This window comes from Zonotrichia albicollis, chromosome 36 (assembly GCF_047830755.1).
Source record: "Zonotrichia albicollis isolate bZonAlb1 chromosome 36, bZonAlb1.hap1, whole genome shotgun sequence".
Taxonomy (NCBI): Eukaryota; Metazoa; Chordata; class Aves; order Passeriformes; family Passerellidae; genus Zonotrichia; species Zonotrichia albicollis.
Window position 1 is genome coordinate 836128 of NC_133854.1, and position 17959 is coordinate 854086.

A 17959-nucleotide genomic window follows, 5' to 3' on the forward strand; every position below is an offset into this window, starting at 1 on the left:
CCCCATAGAGAATCATTATAACCCATGGAGCACCATTACAAATGCGCATACAACTCCCATCAGCCCCCGCGCCCCATAGAGAATCATTATAACCCATAGAGCCCCATTACAAACGCGCATACAACTCCCATCACCACCCGCGCCCCATAGAGACTCATTATAGCCGCGCCTACAACTCCCATCATGCCCCGCGCCTCCCATAGTCCATCATTGCAGGCCCCGCCCCTCCCGCACTATAACTCCCGTGCTGCCCCGCGGCGCTTTTCCCGCGCTTTTTCGCTCCCCTCAGCGCCTCCCGGCCATGATGGCCGAGGCTCTGGAGCGCTGGCTCCGGGAGGAGATGGAGCTGCCGCCCTCCGCAGGTCGGGACCACCCGGGGACCCTCATGGGGCTCCCCCTGAGGTGGGGAGGGGCTGAAGGGGTGTCGGGGAGCCGGGGGTGGGAACCCCCCGAGGGCTCCGTGAGCGGAGAGCGGGAATCTGGGGGGGAGCTGAGGGGGTTTGGGGTCCCCTTGGAGGGTTCTGTGTGGGTTTGGGGGCTACTGGGGGGTTTTGGGGTCCCTTTGAAAGGTCTTGGGGAGGTTTTGGGGTCCCTTTGTGGGGTCCTGAGGCGGTTTGGGGTCCCTTTGGAAGGTCCTGGGGGGTTTTGGGGGGTTCCTGAGAGAGTTTTGGGGTCCTTTTAGAGGCTCTTGGGGAGGTTTTGGGCCTGCTTTGAGGGTCCTGGATAACTCGGGGTCCCCTTGGAGAGTCCTGGGGAGATTTTTGGGGGTCCTGTGAGAGTTTTGGGGTACTTTAGGAGAGTCCTAGGGAGGTTTTGGAGTCCCCTTGGAGGTATTTGGGGGTCCCTTAGTAGGGTCCTGGGGAGATTTGGGATGTCCTGGGGGGATTTTGGGTGTCCTTTGGAGGGTCCTGGATAATTTGGGGTCCCCTTGGAGGGTCCTGAGAGGTTTTGGGGCGTCCTGGAGAATTTGGGGTCTCCTCCTAGGGTCCTGGGGTGGTTTTAGGGCGTCCTGAGGGGATTTTGAGGTCCCTTTGAAAGGTCCTGAGGTGTTTTGGGGTCCCTTTGGGGGGTCCTGAGGACGTCTTGGGGGTCCTGGGGGGATTTTGGGGTCCCTTTGGAGAGTCCTGAGGGGGTTTGGGGTTCCTTTAGAAGGTCCTGGAAGAGTTTGGGGTCCCCTTGGAGGGTCCTGAGGGGATTTTGGGGTCCCACTGAGGGCTCCTCAAGGGGTTTTGGGGTCCCTTTTAGGGCATCCTGAGTGGATTTGGGGGTTCCTGGGCGAATTTTGGGCTCCCCCAATGAATTTTATGGTCACCCCCAAATGTTGGGGTGTCCCAATTCCCTCCCCTGCAGGCTCTGATCTATCCCCACTGCCCCCATTTGGGATTACGTCACCCGCCACGTCCGGAACCAGCGGTGAGGGGGGACCTCAAAACTCAGGAGGGTGAAAAAAACCCAAAAATTCAAAAAGGGACCCCAAAATTTAGGGGGGAAGAGCGGGAGATGCTTTCCGGGACTACAGCTCCCATCATGTGCCGCGACACCCATTCGGCCCCATTGGATGCGCGCATACAACTCCCATGGTCCCCTGCGCCCCATTGGCTTTCATTATAACGAGCCTACAGCTCCCATCATTCCCCGCGCCTCATTGCAACCCATTGGACGTGCGCATACAACTCCCGTGATCCCCTGCGCCCCATTGAGTGCCGTTATAGCCAAGCCTACAGCTCCCATCATCCCCCGCGTGTCATTGGGCCCCATTAGGTGCGCGCATACAACTCCCATGATCCCCTGCGCCCCATTGGCTTTTATTATAACGAGCCTACAGCTCCCATCATCCCCCGCGCCCCATTGGGACCCATTGGATCCGCGCATACAACTCCCATGATCCCCTGCGCCCCATTGAATATCATTATAGCCGAGCCTACAGCTCCCATCATCCCCCGCGCCCCATTGAATACCATTACAGCCGAGCCTACAGCGCCCATCATCCCCTGCGCGTCATTGAGTGCCATTATAGCCAAGCCTACAGCTCCCATCATTCCCCGCGCACGGTGCGTCCGGCCGGAAACGCGGCCCCCCCACAAAGGTTCCTACCCTCCAAAACCTCCATTTCGGGGGCTCCCCACCCCCAAATTTTGGGGTCCGCGCCATTTTTGGGGTCTCGTGACACCCCTAAGTCCCAGTTTTGGGGTTCTCACCACAAATTTGGGATTCTTGGCCTTCTCAAAACCCCAAATTGGGGGTTCCTGACCCACTCAAACCCCAAATTTGGGATCCCCTGATCCCCCCTCCCCCGAACCCCAGTTTTGGGGTCCCCACCCCCAAATTTTCGGGACCCTCCCTCATTTTTAGGGTGCCTGACTCCCCCCAAACCCCAAATTTGGGGTCCCTTCCCCATTTTTACGGGTTCTGATCCTCCCAAAACCCCAAATTTGGAGTCCCCAACCCAATTTTGGGGTCCCCTTTCCCATTTCTGGGGTCCCCGACCCCCCAAAACTCCACATTTTGGGGTCCTCAACCCAAATGGGGTCCTTGACCCTCCTCACATCCCAATTTTGGGGTCCCCACCCCCAAATTTTGGGGTCCCTCTGAATTTTTGGATCCCAGGACCCCTGAACCCGAAATTTGGGGTCCCTGCCACCCCCCTAAACCCCAATTTTGAGGTCCCCTTCCCCGATTTTTTGGGTCCCAGGATCCCCCTAAACCCCAAATTTGGGGACCCTCACCCCAATTTTGGGGTCCTCTCCCTCAATTTCAGGGTCCCAGACCAGCCAAACCCCAAATTTGGGCGTTCTTACCCCAAAATTTTGGGGTCTTCCCTTTCCCCCTCAGAGTCCTCCCTCAGAGCTGGCGGTGGGCGGGGCTTCAGCGAGGGGCGGAGCTTGGGTGAGGGGCGGAGCTTCGGCTGCTGGGGGCGGAGCCGGGCCGACCACAAGGGGGCGCTGAGGGCAACCCATAAAAGGCAAAAGGGGCGGGGCCTGAAGGGGGCGGGGCTAAAGCAGCGGGGCCTTGCAGCCTTTCCTTATATGGGCAAAGGGGGAATTTCCTTATATGGGCAAAAAGGAGATTTTGGGGGATTTTTACGAATTATTTTTTGCTCCCTGTTTGAATTTTGGGGCCCTTCAGGGGATTTTGGGGATTTCTGAGGGGATTTTTGGGATTTTGATGAAATTTTGAGAAGATTTTTGGGTGGGTTTTGAAGTAATTTGGAGGATTTTGAAGGATTTGGAGTTAATTTTGAGATCTTGAGGAGATTTTGGGGTCCCTGAGGGGATTTTGAGGTGATTTTTGGGGAATTTCAGGAGATTTTTGGTACCTGAGGGGATTTTTTGGGAATTTGAGAGGATTTTGGGGATTTTAAGGGAATTTTGGGGGATTTTAAGGGAATTTTGGGGTCCCCGGGGAGAATTTTGAGATTTTGGGAAATTTTAAGAAAATTTTGGGGGATTTTGAGGCAATTTTGGGGTTTTTTGGGTGAAGTTTTTGGGGAAGTTTTGGGATTTTTGTTGGGGGAATTTTGGATTTTTTAGAGGAATTTTGTGGATTTTGGGGGGGAAATTTTAGGGTTTTTTAGGGGAAATTTTGGGGTTTTTTTTGATTTTTTTAGAGGGCTTTTGGTGGAATTTTGGGGGGAATTTTGGGGAGTTTTTGGGGAAATTTTGGGGATTTTTGGGGGGGGAATTTTGGGGATTTTTTTGAGGATTTGGGTCCATTTTGAGCCTCGTTTTTTTGGAATTTGGGGAATATTGGGGGGAATTTTTGGGGGGGAATTTTTGGGTATTTTTGAGGAAATTTTTGGGGGATTTTTTTTATTTTTTTAGAGGAATTTTGTGGATTTTTGGGGGAATTTTTTTGGGATTTTTTTTGGGGATTTTTGGTGACATTTTTGGGGAAGTTTTGGGATTTTTGTTGGGGGAACTTTGGATTTTTTAGAGGAATTTTGTGGATTTTTTGGGGGGAATTTTGGGGATTTTTTGGAAGATTTGGGGTCAATTTTGACCCTCATTTTTTTGTAATTTGGGGGAATTTTTTGGGGGGAATTTTTGGGGGATTTTTCAGGGAATTTTTTGGGATTTTTGGGAATTTTTTCAGGGAATTTTTGGGGGAGAATTTTAACTCATTTTTGTGGGATTTTGGGTTTTTTTGTGGGATTTTTTAGGGGAAATTTGGGGATTTTTCAGGGAATCTTGGGGAATTTTAGGGGATTTTTTTGGGATTTTTTCGGGGATTTTTTTTGGGAAATTTTGTGGATTTTTGGGGAGAAATTTTGGGGATTTTGAGGAGATTCTGGGATCCCTGAGGGGATTTTGGGGCATTTTAAGGGAATTTTGGGGTTTCTGAGGGGATTTTGAGGGATTTTGGGGTGTTTTGAGGAGATTTTGGGGTCCCTGAGTGGATTATGGGTAAATTTGGGGGAATTTTGGGGCATTTTGAGGAGATTTTGGGGAGTTTTGGCTTCGGGGGCGGAGCCGGAAGTGCTGGGGAGTGGGCGGGGCCTGACACGGTGGGCGGGGCCTGGCTGGGTCAGGGGGCGGGGCTTGGGGACGCCCCAAAAATCCCCAAATTCCCCCAACCCCTCCCCCTCCGCAGCTGTCAATCAAATCCAGGGAGGCGGAGCTCCAGAGGCCACGCCCACACAGGTAAGCCACACCCCTTCCTTATTAACCCCTAATTAACCCTTTCATTAATTAATTAATCACCTAATTAATGAACTGCAGAGGTGCCAATCAGCCCGGGAAGGCTCAGGAGGCTCCGGATTGGCTGGAACAGGCTGAGGTGGGCGTGGCTTGGTGGGGAAGGGGGCGTAGCTCCATTCAGGCCACGCCCCCTCCCTTGACGCTGATTGGCCACAGCCTGGGGGCGGAGCGGTGGGTGCTGGAGGTCCTGGCCAATCAGAGCACCAGGTGGGTGTGGCCTGAAGGGATGGGTGGAGCTTAAAGGAGTGGGTGGGGCATAAAGGGGTGGGGCTTAAGTGGAGGGGTGTGGCCTAAATGAGTAAGTGGGTGGGGCTTAAGGAAATGGGTGGGGCTTTAAGTTGTGGGCTGGGCTTAAGGGGAGGGTGTGGCTTAAAGGGGCGGGTGGGGCTAAAGGTGTGGGTGGGGCTTAAAGGGGTGGGTGTGGCCTGAAGCAGTGGATGAGGCTAAAATGGGTGGGTGGAGCTTAAATGAATGGGTGGGGCTTAAGGCTGTGGGTGGGGCTTATAGCGGTGGGTGTGGCATAAATGTAGGGGGCTTAAAGAGATGGGTGTGGCCTAAAGGGGTGGGTGGGGCTTGCAGAAGTGGGTGGAGCCTAAAGGATGGGAGTGGCTTTAAAGGATGGGAGTGGCTTAAGGGATGGGTGGGGCTTTAAGGAGGGGGTGTGGCTTAAAGGAGTGGGTGGGGCTTCAACGGGGGGTGTGGCCTAAATGGGTGGGTGGAGCTTAAGGGGATGGGCAGGGCTTAGAAATGGGTGGAGCTCAAAGGGTAGGGAGAGCTTAAGGGGGTGGGTGTGGCCTAAAGGGGTGGGCGGGGCTTAGTGAGGTGGGCGTGGCTTGGAGGGCAGGTGGGTCTTTAAGGTTTGGTCAGAGATTAAGGAGAGGTGGGTGGGGCTTTTACAGGTGGGTGGGGCTTAAAGGGCCAATGAGGACTTAGAGGTGTGGGCGGGGCTTAGAGAAGTAGGTGGGGCTTTAAATGGCAGGTGGGACTTAAAGGGATTGGGTGGGGTTAAATGGTGGGTGGGGCTTGGAGGGGTGGGTGGAGGTCAAGGGATGGGTGGAGCTTAAAGGGGTGGGTGTGGCTTAAAGGGATGGGTGGGGCCCAAATGAGTAAAATGAGTGGGTGGAGCTTAAAGGGGTGGGTGTGGCCAAAAGGAGTGGGTGGGGCTTAAAGAGGTGGATGGGGTGTAAAGGTGGGGGTGGGGCTGAAATGGGGGTGGGGCCTAAAGGAATGGGCGTGGCTTTAGGGGGGTGGAGCCTAAATGGGTGGGTGGGGCTTTAAGGACTGGTTGGGGCTAAAAGGGGTGGGTGTGGTTTAGAGGAATGGGCGGGGCTTAAAAACGTGGGTGGGGGTAAAATGGGTGGGTGTGGCTTCAAGAGGTGGGTGTGGCTTCAACAGGTGGGTGGAGCTTTAATGGCTGGGCAGGGCTTAAGGGGGTGGGTGTGGTGTAAATGGGTGGGTGTGGCTTAAAGGGATGGGTGGGGCTTAATGAACTGGGTGGGGTTTAAATTATGGGTGGGGCTTAAATGGGTGGGTGGGGCCTAAAGGGTGTAGGTGGGACTTAAAGAGTGGGCGTGGCTTAAAGGGGTGGGTGGGCAGGGCTTAAGGGGATGGATGTGGCCTAATTGGGTGGGTGGGGCTTATAATGATGGGTGGGGCTTAAAGGAGTGGGTGGGGTTTAAATTATGGGCGGGGCTTAAATGGGTGGGTGGAGCCTAAAGGGGGTAGGTGGGACTTAAAGAGTGGGTGTGGCTTAAATGATGGGGTGGGTGTGGCTTAAAGGGGTGGGTGGGCAGAGCTTAAGGGGGTGGGTGTGGCCTAATTGGGTGGGTGGGGCTTATAATGATGGGTGGGGCTTAAAGAAGTGGGTGGGGCTTAGAGGGATGGGCAGGGCTTAAAGAACGGGGTGGGGCTTAAATGGGTGGGCGGGGCCTAAAGGGGTAGGTGGGACTTAAAGAGTGGGTGTGGCTTAAAGAGGTGGGTGGGGCTTTAATGGGTGGGCAGGGCTTAAGGGGGTGGGTGTGGCCTAATTGGGTGGGCGGGGCTTATAATGATGGGTGGGGCTTGAGCAGTTGGGCGTGGCTTAAAATGGTGGGCGGGGCCTCAAGTGTAGGTGTGGCCCAAAGAGTCAGGGGTGGGTGGGGCTTAAGTGGGTGGGCGTGGCTTAAAGGGGTGGGCGGGGCTTTCGGGGTCCCTGAGTGGATTTTTGGGCCGCTCTGGGGGCGTGGCTCAATCCCTGTCAATCACAGGGCTCTCCTGGCTGGCCCCGCCCCCTCAGCCGAGGCCCCGCCCACCCTGAGGGGGTGTGGGGGGAGGGGCCGGGATTGGGGTCAAAATTGGGGAATTTTTGGGGACAAAATTTTGGATTTTGGGGGGGAACTTCTGGGGATTTTCCTGTTTCAGGATTTGGGGATTTTGGGGGATTTCTGAGCTCATTTTTTGGGGTGGATTTTTGGGATTTTGGGGTCCCCCATTTGTTTTTGGGGGCGCCGATGTGGAGTCACCAGGTGAGACCAAAATGTCCTGAATTATCCCTAAAATACCCTCAGTTATCCTAAAACATTCCAAATCATCCTCAAAAATCCCCAAATCCCTGAAATCCAACCCAAAATACCCCAAATTATCTCCAAATATCCCAAATTCCTCATAAAATATCCTAAAATATTCCTGAAGTCTTATGTTATAAAAAATATTATATATATTATAAAAATTATAAATATTATGAATATTATAAATATTATAAATTATCCCAAATCCACCCTAAAACATCCCAAAAATTTCCCAAAATATCCTGCAATCTCCCAAATCCAACTGAAATATTCAAAATTTATTTTCAAAAAAATCTGAAGTTATTGGAAAAGATCCCAAATCCATCCTAAAATATCCCCAAAGTGTCTTCAGTCCATTCAAAAATGCCCCAAATGCGTCTTCAGATATCCCAAAAAATATTCGGAATTTCCCCAATTTCCCAAAATCCCCATTTTCCCCAATTTTCCCATTTTCCCCCAATTTTTCCTAATTTTTCCCAATTTTCCCCAATTTCCCAATTTTCCCAAAATCTCCATTTTTTTTCCATTTTCCCCATTTCCCCATTTTCCCCCAGAATCCCAATTTTCCCAATTTCTCCCATTTCCCCCAATTTCCCAATTTTTCCAAATTTCCCAAAATCCCCATTTCCCCTATTTTCCCCAATTTCCCCATTTTCACAAAAATCCCCAATTTCCCCATTTTTCCCAAAATCCCCATTTTCCCCCATTTCCCCCAATTTCCCAATTTCCCCCAATTTCCCAATTTTTCCCAATTTCCCCATTTTTCCCCATTTCCCCCAATTTCCCCATTTCCCTAAAATCCTCATTTTTCCCATTTTTCCCATTTTCCCAGTTTCCCAATTTTTCCCCATTTCCCAATTTTTCCTAATTTTTCCCAATTTCCCCCAATTTCCCAATTTTCCCAAAATCCCCATTTTCCTCCATTTCCCCATTTCCCCCAATTTCCCAATTTTTCCAAATTTTCCCAATTTTCCAAAATGCCCATTTTCCCCAAAATCCCCACTTTTCCCCATTTCTCCCAATTTCCCCAATTTCCCAAAATCCCCATTTCCCCAAAAATCCCCATTTTTTCCAAAATCCCAATTTCCCCATTTCCACATTTCCCCAATTTCCCAAAATCCCCATTTTTCCCAAAATCCCAATTTCCCCAATTTTCCCATTTCCCCCAAAATCCCAATTTCCCCAAAATCCCCCAAATCCCCATTTTCCCCAATTTCCCTATTTTCCCCCAAAATCCCCATTTTCCCCAAAATCCCCACTTTGCCCATTTTCCCCAAAATCCCCATTTCCCCCAATTTCCCAGTTTTTCCTCATTTCCCAAAAATCCCCATTTTCCCCAATTTCCCCATTTTCCCCAAAATCCCCATTTTTCCCAATTTTCCCCAAAATCCCCAATTTTTCCCATTGTTCCCCAAGATCCCCATTTTCCCAAAATCCCAGTTTTTCCCAAAATCCCCATTTCCCAATTTCCCCATTTCCCCCCTCAATTTCCTCATATTTTCCAAAATCCCAATTTCCCCATTTCCCCCATTTCCCAATTTTCCAATTTCCCCAAAATCTCAATTTCCCCATTTCCACATTTCCCCCAATTTCCCCAAAATCCCCATTTTCCCCCAAACCCCCATTTTTCCAATTTCCCGTTTTCCCAAATCCCCATTTTCCTCCCAAATCCCCAATTTCCCCAATTTTTGCCAATTTCCCAAAAATTCCCATTTTCCCCAATTTCCCCATTTTCCCCCCATTTTCCCCAAAATCCACATTTCCCCCAATTTCCCAATTTTTCCCAATTTCCCAAAATCCCATTTTCCCCATTTCCCCCAACGTCCCAATTTTCCCCCATTTTCCCCAAAATCCCCAATTTCCCAATTTTTCCCAATTTCCCAAAATCCCCATTTCCCCAGTTTTCCCCAAAATCTCCATTTCCCAATCTCCGCATTTTCCCCAAAATCCCCATTTCTCCCATTTCCACATTTCCCCAATTTCCCAATTTTTCCCAATTACCCCATTTTGCCCAATTTTCCCATTTTCCCCCAAATCCCAATTTCCCCAATTTTCCCATTTTTTCCCAAAATCCCATTTTCCCCAATTTCCCAAAATCCCCATTTTTCCCAAAATCCCCATTTTCCCAATTCCCCCATTTCCCCCAATTTCCCAATTTTTCCCCATTTCCCCAATTTCTCCCATTTCCCCAAAATCCCAATTTTCCCAAAATCCCCATTTCCCCATTTCCCCCGATTTCCCCATTTTCCCCCAAATCCCCAATTTCCCCATTTTCCCAAAATCCCCATTTTTCCCAATTTCCCCCCAAAATCCCCAATTTCCCCTATTTTCCCCAATTTCCAAATTCTTTCAAATTTCCAAAATCCCCATTTTCCCCAGAATCCCATTTTCCCTAAATCCCAATTTTCCCGAATTTCCCCAAAATCCCCATTTTCCGCCCATTTTCCCCAATTTCGTAATTTCCCCAATTTCCTAATTTCCCCATTTTCCCAATTTCCCAAAATCCTCAATTTCCCCATTTTTCCCAAAATCCCCATTTTTTTTTTCCCATTGTTCCCCAAGATCCCCATTTTCCCAATTTCCCAATTTTTCCCAATTTCCCAAAATCCCCAATTTCCCCAAAATCCCCATTTTCATCAAAAACGCCCAAAATCACCCCAAAATTCAGCCCAGAAATCCCCAAATTGGGCCACAAAATCCCCAAGTTTGTCTCCAAATTCAGCCCCAAAAAATCCCAAAATTTGGCTTCAAAATCCCCAAATTTGGCCCCAAAATCTGAACCCAAAATTTCAAAATTCAGCCCCAAAATCCGGCCCGAAAATCCTCAGATTTGGCCCCAAAATCGGCTCCAAAACCCCAAAATTTGGATCCTAAATCTCAAAATTCAACCCCAAAATTTGGCCCCAAAACTCCAAAATTCAGCCCCAAAATCCGGATCCAAAACCCCAAAATTTGGCTCCAAAATCCTCAAATCCGACCCCAAAATCGCCCCCAAATTCTGCTCTCAAATCCCCAAAATTGGGTCCCAAAATCCCCAAATTCATCCCCAAAACCCCAAAATTTGGCCCCAAATTCGGTTTGGAAATCTCCGAGTTTGGCCCCAAAATCCCCAAAAATTTCCCTGAAAATCCCCAAATTCCACCCCAAAATCGGCCCCAAAATCGGCCCCAAATCCTCCAGATCTGCCCCAAAATCAGCCCCAAAATCGCTGGAAATCCCAAAATTCCACCCTGAAATCTCCAATTTCGGCCCCAAAATCAGCCCCAAAATTGGCCCCAAAATCCCCAAATTTGGCCCCAAAATTCGCTTTAAAATCCCAAAATTTGACCCCAAAATTGGCTTTAAAATCCCCAAATTTGGCCCCAAAATTGGCTCTAAAATCCCCAAATTTGGCCCCAAAATTCGCTCCAAAATCCCAAAATTCAGCCCCAAAATTCGCTTTAAAATGCCCAAATTTGGCCCCAAAATTTGCTTTAAAATCCCCAAATTTGGCCCCAAAATTGGCCCTAAAATCCCAAAATCGGCCCCAAATTCAGCCCCAAAATCCCCGCAAAAAACCCCAAAATTTTGCCCAAAACCACCAAAATTCCGCTCCAAATTTGGCCCCTGAATTGTCCAAAAAAACCCCAAAAATTTCTTCTAAAATCCCAAAATTCAGCCCCAAAGTCGGCCCCAAAATCCCCAAATTTGGCCCCAAAATTGGCCCCAAAATCCCCAAATTTCACCCCAAATTTGGCCCTAAAATCCCAAAATTCAGCCCCAAAATTTGCCCCCAAAACCCCAAAATTGAGCCCTCAAACCCGCAGATTTTTGGGGGGAATTTTGGGGTTTTTTGGGATTTTTTGGATTTTTTTCGGGATTTTTTGGGGATTTTTGGGGGATTTTTTTTTATTTTTGGGGGATTTTTTCAGGATTTTTTTGGGTTTTTTGGGGTTTTTTTTGGGTTTTTTCGGGTTTTTTTGGGATTTTTTTGGGGATTTTTTTGGGATTTTTTGGGGATTTTTGGGATTTTTTTGGGGGGGTTTTTGGTTTTTTTTTATTTTTTGGGGGGATTTTTTGGGGAATTTTTTGGGATTTTTTTGGAGATTTTTTGGGGGATTTTTGGGGGTTTTTTGGGATTTTTTTTGGGATTTTTTGGGGATTTTTTTGGGGTTTTTGGGGGGATTTTTGGGGGTTTTTTTGGGATCTTTTGGGTTTTTTTGGGGATTTTTTTGGGTTTTTTGGGGATTTTTGGGGATTTTTTGGGGGGATTTTTTGGGGGATTTTTTTGAGATTTTTTTGGGATTTTTTTGGGATTTTTTTGTTATTTTTGGGGGGATTTTTTGGGGATTTTTTGGGGTTTTTTTTGGGATTTTTTTGGGAAATTTTTGGGGGGATTTTTTGGGGGTTTTTTGGGGATTTTTTTGGTGTTTTTGGGGGGATTTTTGAGTTTTTTTTGGGGTTTCTTGGGATTTTTTGGGATTTTTTGGAGTTTTGGGGGGATTTTTTGGGATTTTTGGGGATTTTTGGGGGTTTTTTTGGCCCCAAAATCTCCAAACCTCAGCCCCAAAATCGGCCCCGAAATCCCAAAATTTGGTCCCAAAATCCTCCAGTTTGGACCCAAATTCTGCACCTGAAAATCTGAAATTTAGACCCAAAATTCAGCCCCAAAATCCAAAATTCGACCCCAAAATCGGCTCTAAAATCCCAGAATTTGGACCCAAAATCCTCAAAATTGGACTCAAAATCCAGATCCAAAATCCGGCCCCGAAATCTCAAAATTTGGCCCCAAACCCCCAAAATTTTGTCTCAAAATCCTCAAGTTTGGACCCAAAATCTGGACCCAAAATCCCAAAATTTGGCCCCAAATTCGGTTTGGAAATCTCCGAGTTTGGCCCAAAAATCCCAAAAATTTCCCTGAAAATCCCCAAATTCCACCCCAAAATCGGCCCCAAAATCGGCCCCAAATCCTCCAGATCTGCCCCAAAATCAGCCCCAAAATCGCTGTGAAATCCCAAAATTCCACCCTGAAATCTCCAATTTCGGCCCCAAAATCAGCCCCAAAATTGACTCTAAAATCCCAAAATTTCACCCCAAAGTCAGCCCCAAAATCCCAAAATTGGCCCCAAAATTGGCCCTAAAATCCCCAAATTTGACCCCAGAATTGGCTCCAAAATCCCAAAATTTGGCCCCAAAATTGGCCCCAAAATCCCCAAATTTGGCCCCAAAATTGGCCCTAAAATCCCCAAATTTGGCCCCAAAATTGGCCCCAAAATCCCCAAATTTGACCCCAAAATTGGCTCTAAAATCCCCAAAATTGGCTTTAAAATCCCAAAATTTGGCTCCAAAATTGGCTCTAAAATCCCCAAATTTGACCCCAAAATTTGCTCTAAAATCCCCAAATTCAGCCCCAAAATTGGCTCTAAAATCCCCCAAATCAGCTCCAAATTCAGCCCCAAATCCCCAGAAAAAAACCCCAAAATTTTGCCCCAAATTCTGCTCCAAATTCGCTTTAAAATCCCCAAATTTGGCCCCAGAATTGTCCAAAAAAACCCCAAAAATTTCCTCTAAAATCCCAAAATTCAGCCTCAAAATCGGCCCCAAAATCCGGATCCAAAATCCCCAAATTTGGCCTCAAAATCCCGACCCAAGATATCAAAATTTTGATCCTAAATCCCCAAATTTGGACCCAAAATCTCAAAATTTTGGCCCCAAAATCCTCAAGTTTGGACCCAAAATCTGAACCCAAAATCCCAAAATTTGGATCCAAAATTCGGCCCCGAAATCCCAAAATTTGGATCCTAAATCCTCAAATCTGGACCTAAAATGCCCAAATTTGGTCCCAAAATCTGAAAATTCAGCCCCAAAATTCAGCCCCAAAATCCCCAAAATTGGCCCCAAAATCCAAATCCAAAATTCCAAAATTCGGCCTCAAAATCGGCTCTAAAACCCCAAAATTTGGCCCCAAAATCTCCAAACCTCAGCCCCAAAATCGGCCCCGAAATCCCAAAATTTGGTCCCAAAATCCTCCAGTTTGGACCCAAATTCTGCACCTGAAAATCTGAAATTTAGACCCAAAATTCAGCCCCAAAATCCCAAAATTTGGCCCCAAAATTGGCTCTAAAATCCCAAAATTTGGACCCAAAATCCTCAAAATCTGGACCCAAAATCCCAAAATCTGGACCCAAAATCCCAAAATTTGGATCCAAAATCCCCAAATTTGGCCCCAAAATCCGAACCCAAAATTTCAAAATTCAGCCCCAAAATCCGGCCCGAAAATCCTCAGATTTGGCCCCAAAATCCCCGAATTTGGCCCCAAAATCGGCTCCAAAACCCCAAAATTTGGATCCTAAATCTCAAAATTCAACCCCAAAATTTGGCCCCAAAACTCCAAAATTCAGCCCCAAAATCCTCAAATCCGACCCCAAAATCGCCCCCAAATTCTGCTCTCAAATCCCCAAAATTGGGCCCCAAAATCCCCAAATTCATCCCCAAAACCCCAAAATTTGGCCCCAAATTCGGTTTGGAAATCTCCGAGTTTGGCCCCAAAATCCCCAAAAATTTCCCTGAAAATCCCCAAATTCCACCCCAAAATCGGCCCCAAAATCGGCCCCAAATCCTCCAGATCTGCCCCAAAATCAGCCCCAAAATCGCTGGGAAATCCCAAAATTCCACCCTGAAATCTCCAATTTCGGCCCCAAAATCAGCCCCAAAATTGGCCCCAAAATCCCCAAATTTGGCCCCAAAATTGGCCCTAAAATCCCCAAATTTGGCCCCAAAATTGGCTCCAAAATCCCAAAATTTGACCCCAAAATTGGCTCTAAAATCCCCAAATTTGGCCCCAAAATTGGCTCCAAAATCCCCAAATTTGGCCCCAAAATTGGCTCTAAAATCCCCAAATTTGGCCCCAAAATTGGCTTTAAAATCCCAAAATTTGGCCCCAAAATTGGCTCTAAAATCCCCAAATTTGGCCCCAAAATCGGCTCGAAAATCCCCAAATTCAGCCCCAAAATTGGCTTTAAAATCCCAAAATCAGCTCCAAATTCGCCCCAAAATCCCCAAATTTGGCCCCAGAATTGTCCAAAAAATCCCCAAAAATTTCCTTTCAAATCCTCAAATTCAGCCTCAAAATCGGCCCCAAAATCCCCAAATTTGGCCTCAAAATCCCGACCCAAGATATCAAAATTTTGATCCTAAATCCCCAAATTTGGCCCCAAAATCCGAACCCAAAATTTCAAAATTCAGCCCCAAAATCCGGCCCGAAAATCCTCAGATTTGGCCCCAAAATCCCTGAATTTGGCCTCAAAATCGGCTCCAAAACCCCAAAATTTGGATCCTAAATCTCAAAATCCAACCCCAAAATTTGGCCCCAAAACTCCAAAATTCAGCCCCAAAATCCGGATCCAAAACCCCAAAATTTGGCTCCAAAATCCCCAAATCCGACCCCAAAATCGCCCCCAAATTCTGCTCTCAAATCCCCAAAATTGGGCCCCAAAATCCCCAAATTCATCCCCAAAACCCCAAAATTTGGCCCCAAATTGGGTTTGGAAATCTCCGAGTTTGGCCCCAAAATCCCAAAAATTTCCCTGAAAATCCCCAAATTCCACCCCAAAATCAGCCCCAAAATCGGCCCCAAAATCCCCAAATTTGGCCCCAAAATTGGCCCCAAAATCCCCAAATTTGGCCCCCAAATCCGAACCCAAAATTTCAAAATTCAGCCCCAAAATCCGGCCCGAAAATCCTCAGGTTTGGCCCCAAAATCCCCGAATTTGGCCCCAAAATCGGCTCTAAAACCCCAAAATTTGGATCCTAAATCTCAAAATCCAACCCCAAAATTTGGCCCCAAAACTCCAAAATTCAGCCCCAAAATCCGGATCCAAAACCCCAAAATTTGGCTCCAAAATCCCCAAATCCGACCCCAAAATCGCCCCCAAATTCTGCTCTCAAATCCCCAAAATTGGGCCCCAAAATCCCCAAATTCATCCCCAAAACCCCAAAATTTGGCCCCAAATTGGGTTTGGAAATCTCCGAGTTTGGCCCCAAAATCCCCAAAAATTTCCCTGAAAATCCCCAAATTCCACCCCAAAATCGGCCCCAAAATCGGCCCCAAATCCTCCAGATCTGCCCCAAAATCAGCCCCAAAATCGCTGTGAAATCCCAAAATTCCACCCTGAAATCTCCAATTTCGGCCCCAAAATCAGCCCAAAATTGGCCCCAAAATCCCCAAATTTGACCCCAAAATTGGCTCTAAAATCCCCAAATTTGGCCCCAAAATTGGCTTTAAAATCCCCAAATTTGGCCCCAAAATTGGCCCCGAAATCCCCAAATTTGGCCCCAAAATTGGCTCCAAAATCCCCAAATTTGGCCCCAAAATTGGCTCTAAAATCCCAAAATTCAGCCCCAAAATCGGCCCCAATATCCCCAAATTTGGCCCCAAATTTGGCCCTAAAATCCCAAAATTTGGCCCTAAAATTCGCTTTAAAATCTCCAAATTTGACCCCAAAATTGGCTCTAAAATCCCCAAATTTCACCCCAAAATTGGCTCTAAAATTCCAAAATCAGCTCCAAATTCAGCCCCAAAATCCCCAGAAAAAACCCCCAAATTTTGCCCAAACCCCCAAAATTCCGCTCCAAATTCGCCCCAAAATCCCCAAATTTGGCCCCAGAATTGTCCAAAAAAACCCCAAAAATTTGCTCTAAAATCCCAAATTTCACCCCAAAATCGGCCCCAAAATCCCCAAATTTGGCCCCAAAATTGGCCCTAAAATCCCCAAATTTGACCCAAAATTGGCCCTAAAATCCAAAATTCGGCCCCAAAATTGGCTTTAAAATCCCCAAAATCAGCTCCAAATTCGCCCCAAAATCCCCAAATTTGGCCCCAGAATTGTCCAAAAAAACCCCAAAAATTTGCTCTAAAATTCCAAATTCAGCCCAAATCGGCCCTATAATCCCCAATTTGACCCCAAAATCGGCTCTAAAATCCCAAAATTGGCCCCAAAACCTGTGGATTTTTGGGGGGAATTTTGGGTTTTTTTGGGATTTTTTTGGGATTTTTTTGAGGATTTTTTGGGGAATTTTTGGGATTTTTGGGATTTTTTTGGGGATATTTGAGGTTTTTTGGGGGGTTTTTGGTGGTTTTTTTTGGGATTTTTTGGGGATTTTTTTGGGATTTTTTGGGGTTTTTAGGGGGTTTTTGGGGGATTTTTGGGGAATTTTTGGGATATTTTTTGGGATATTTTTTGGGGTTTTTTTGGAGTTTTTTTGGATTTTTGGGGTTTTTTTGGGGGGGGATTTTTTGGATTTTTTTGGTGGTTTTTTGGGATTTTTTGGGGGGATTTTTTGGGGATTTTTTTGAGGATTTTTTGGGGTTTTTGGGATTTTTTTGGGATTTTTGGGGGTTTTTTGGGGGATTTTTTTGGATTTTTTCGAGATTTTTGGGGGTTTTTTGGGGGATTTTTTGGGGTTTTTGGGGATTTTTTGGGATTATTTTGGGATTTTTTTGGGGCTTGTTTTGGGATTTTTTTGGGGATTTTTTTGGGATTTTTTGGGGGATTTTTTGGATTTTTTTGCGATATTTTTTGTGGAGTTTTTGGGGATTTTTTGGGATTTTTTGTCTCCAAATTCAGCCCCAAATTTGCCCCAAAAAAACCCCAAAATCAGCCCCAAAATTGGCTCCAAAATCCCCAGATTTGACCCCAAAACTCCAAAATTTGGCTCCAAAATCCCAAATCCGACCCCAAAATCGCCCCAAATTCTGCTCTCAAATCCCCAAAATTGGCCCCAAAATCCCCAAATTCATCCCAAAACCCCAAAATTTGGCCCCAAATTGGGTTTGGAAATCTCCGAGTTTGGCCCCAAAATCCCAAAAATTTCCCTGAAAATCCCAAATTCCACCCCAAAATCGGCCCCAAAATCGGCCCCAAATCCTCCAGGATCTGCCCAAAATCAGCCCAAAATCGCTGGAAATCCCAAATTCCACCCTGAAATCTCCAATTTCGGCCCCAAAATCGCCCCAAAATTGGCCCCAAAATCCCCAAATTTGGCCCCAAAATTGGCTCTAAAATCCCAAATTTGGCCCCAAAATTGGCCCTAAAATCCCCAAAATTGGCCCCAAAATCGGCCCCAAAATCCCCAAAATTGGCCCAAAATTGGCTCCAAAATCCCCAAATTTGGCCCCAAAATTGGCTCTAAAATCCCAAATCTGGCTCCAAATTCAGCCCCAAAATCCCAGAAAAACCCCAAAATTTTGTCCAAACCCCCCAAAATTCCGCTCCAAATTCGCCCCAAAATCCCAAATTTGGCCCCAGAATTGTCCAAAAAAACCCAAAAATTTCCTTTAAAATCCTCAAATTCAGCCTCAAATTGGCCCCAAAATCCGGATCCAAAACCCCAAAATTTGGCCTCAAAATCGACTCTGAAACCCAAAATTTGGATTCTAAATCCCAAAATTTGGCCCCAAAATCCCAAAACTCAGCCTCAAAATCCCAAGATTTGGACCCAAAATCTGGACCCAAAATCCCAAATTTGGACCCAAAATTTTGATCCTAAATCCTCAAATCTGGACCCAAAATTTCAAAATTTTGCCCCAAAATCCGGCCCGAAAATCCTCAGATTTGGCCCTAAAATCCCAAAAATTCGGCCCCAAAATCGGCTCTAAAACCCCAAAATTTGCACCCAAATCCCAAAATTTGGTCCCAAAATCTGAAAATTCAGCCCCAAAATTCAGCCCAAAATCCC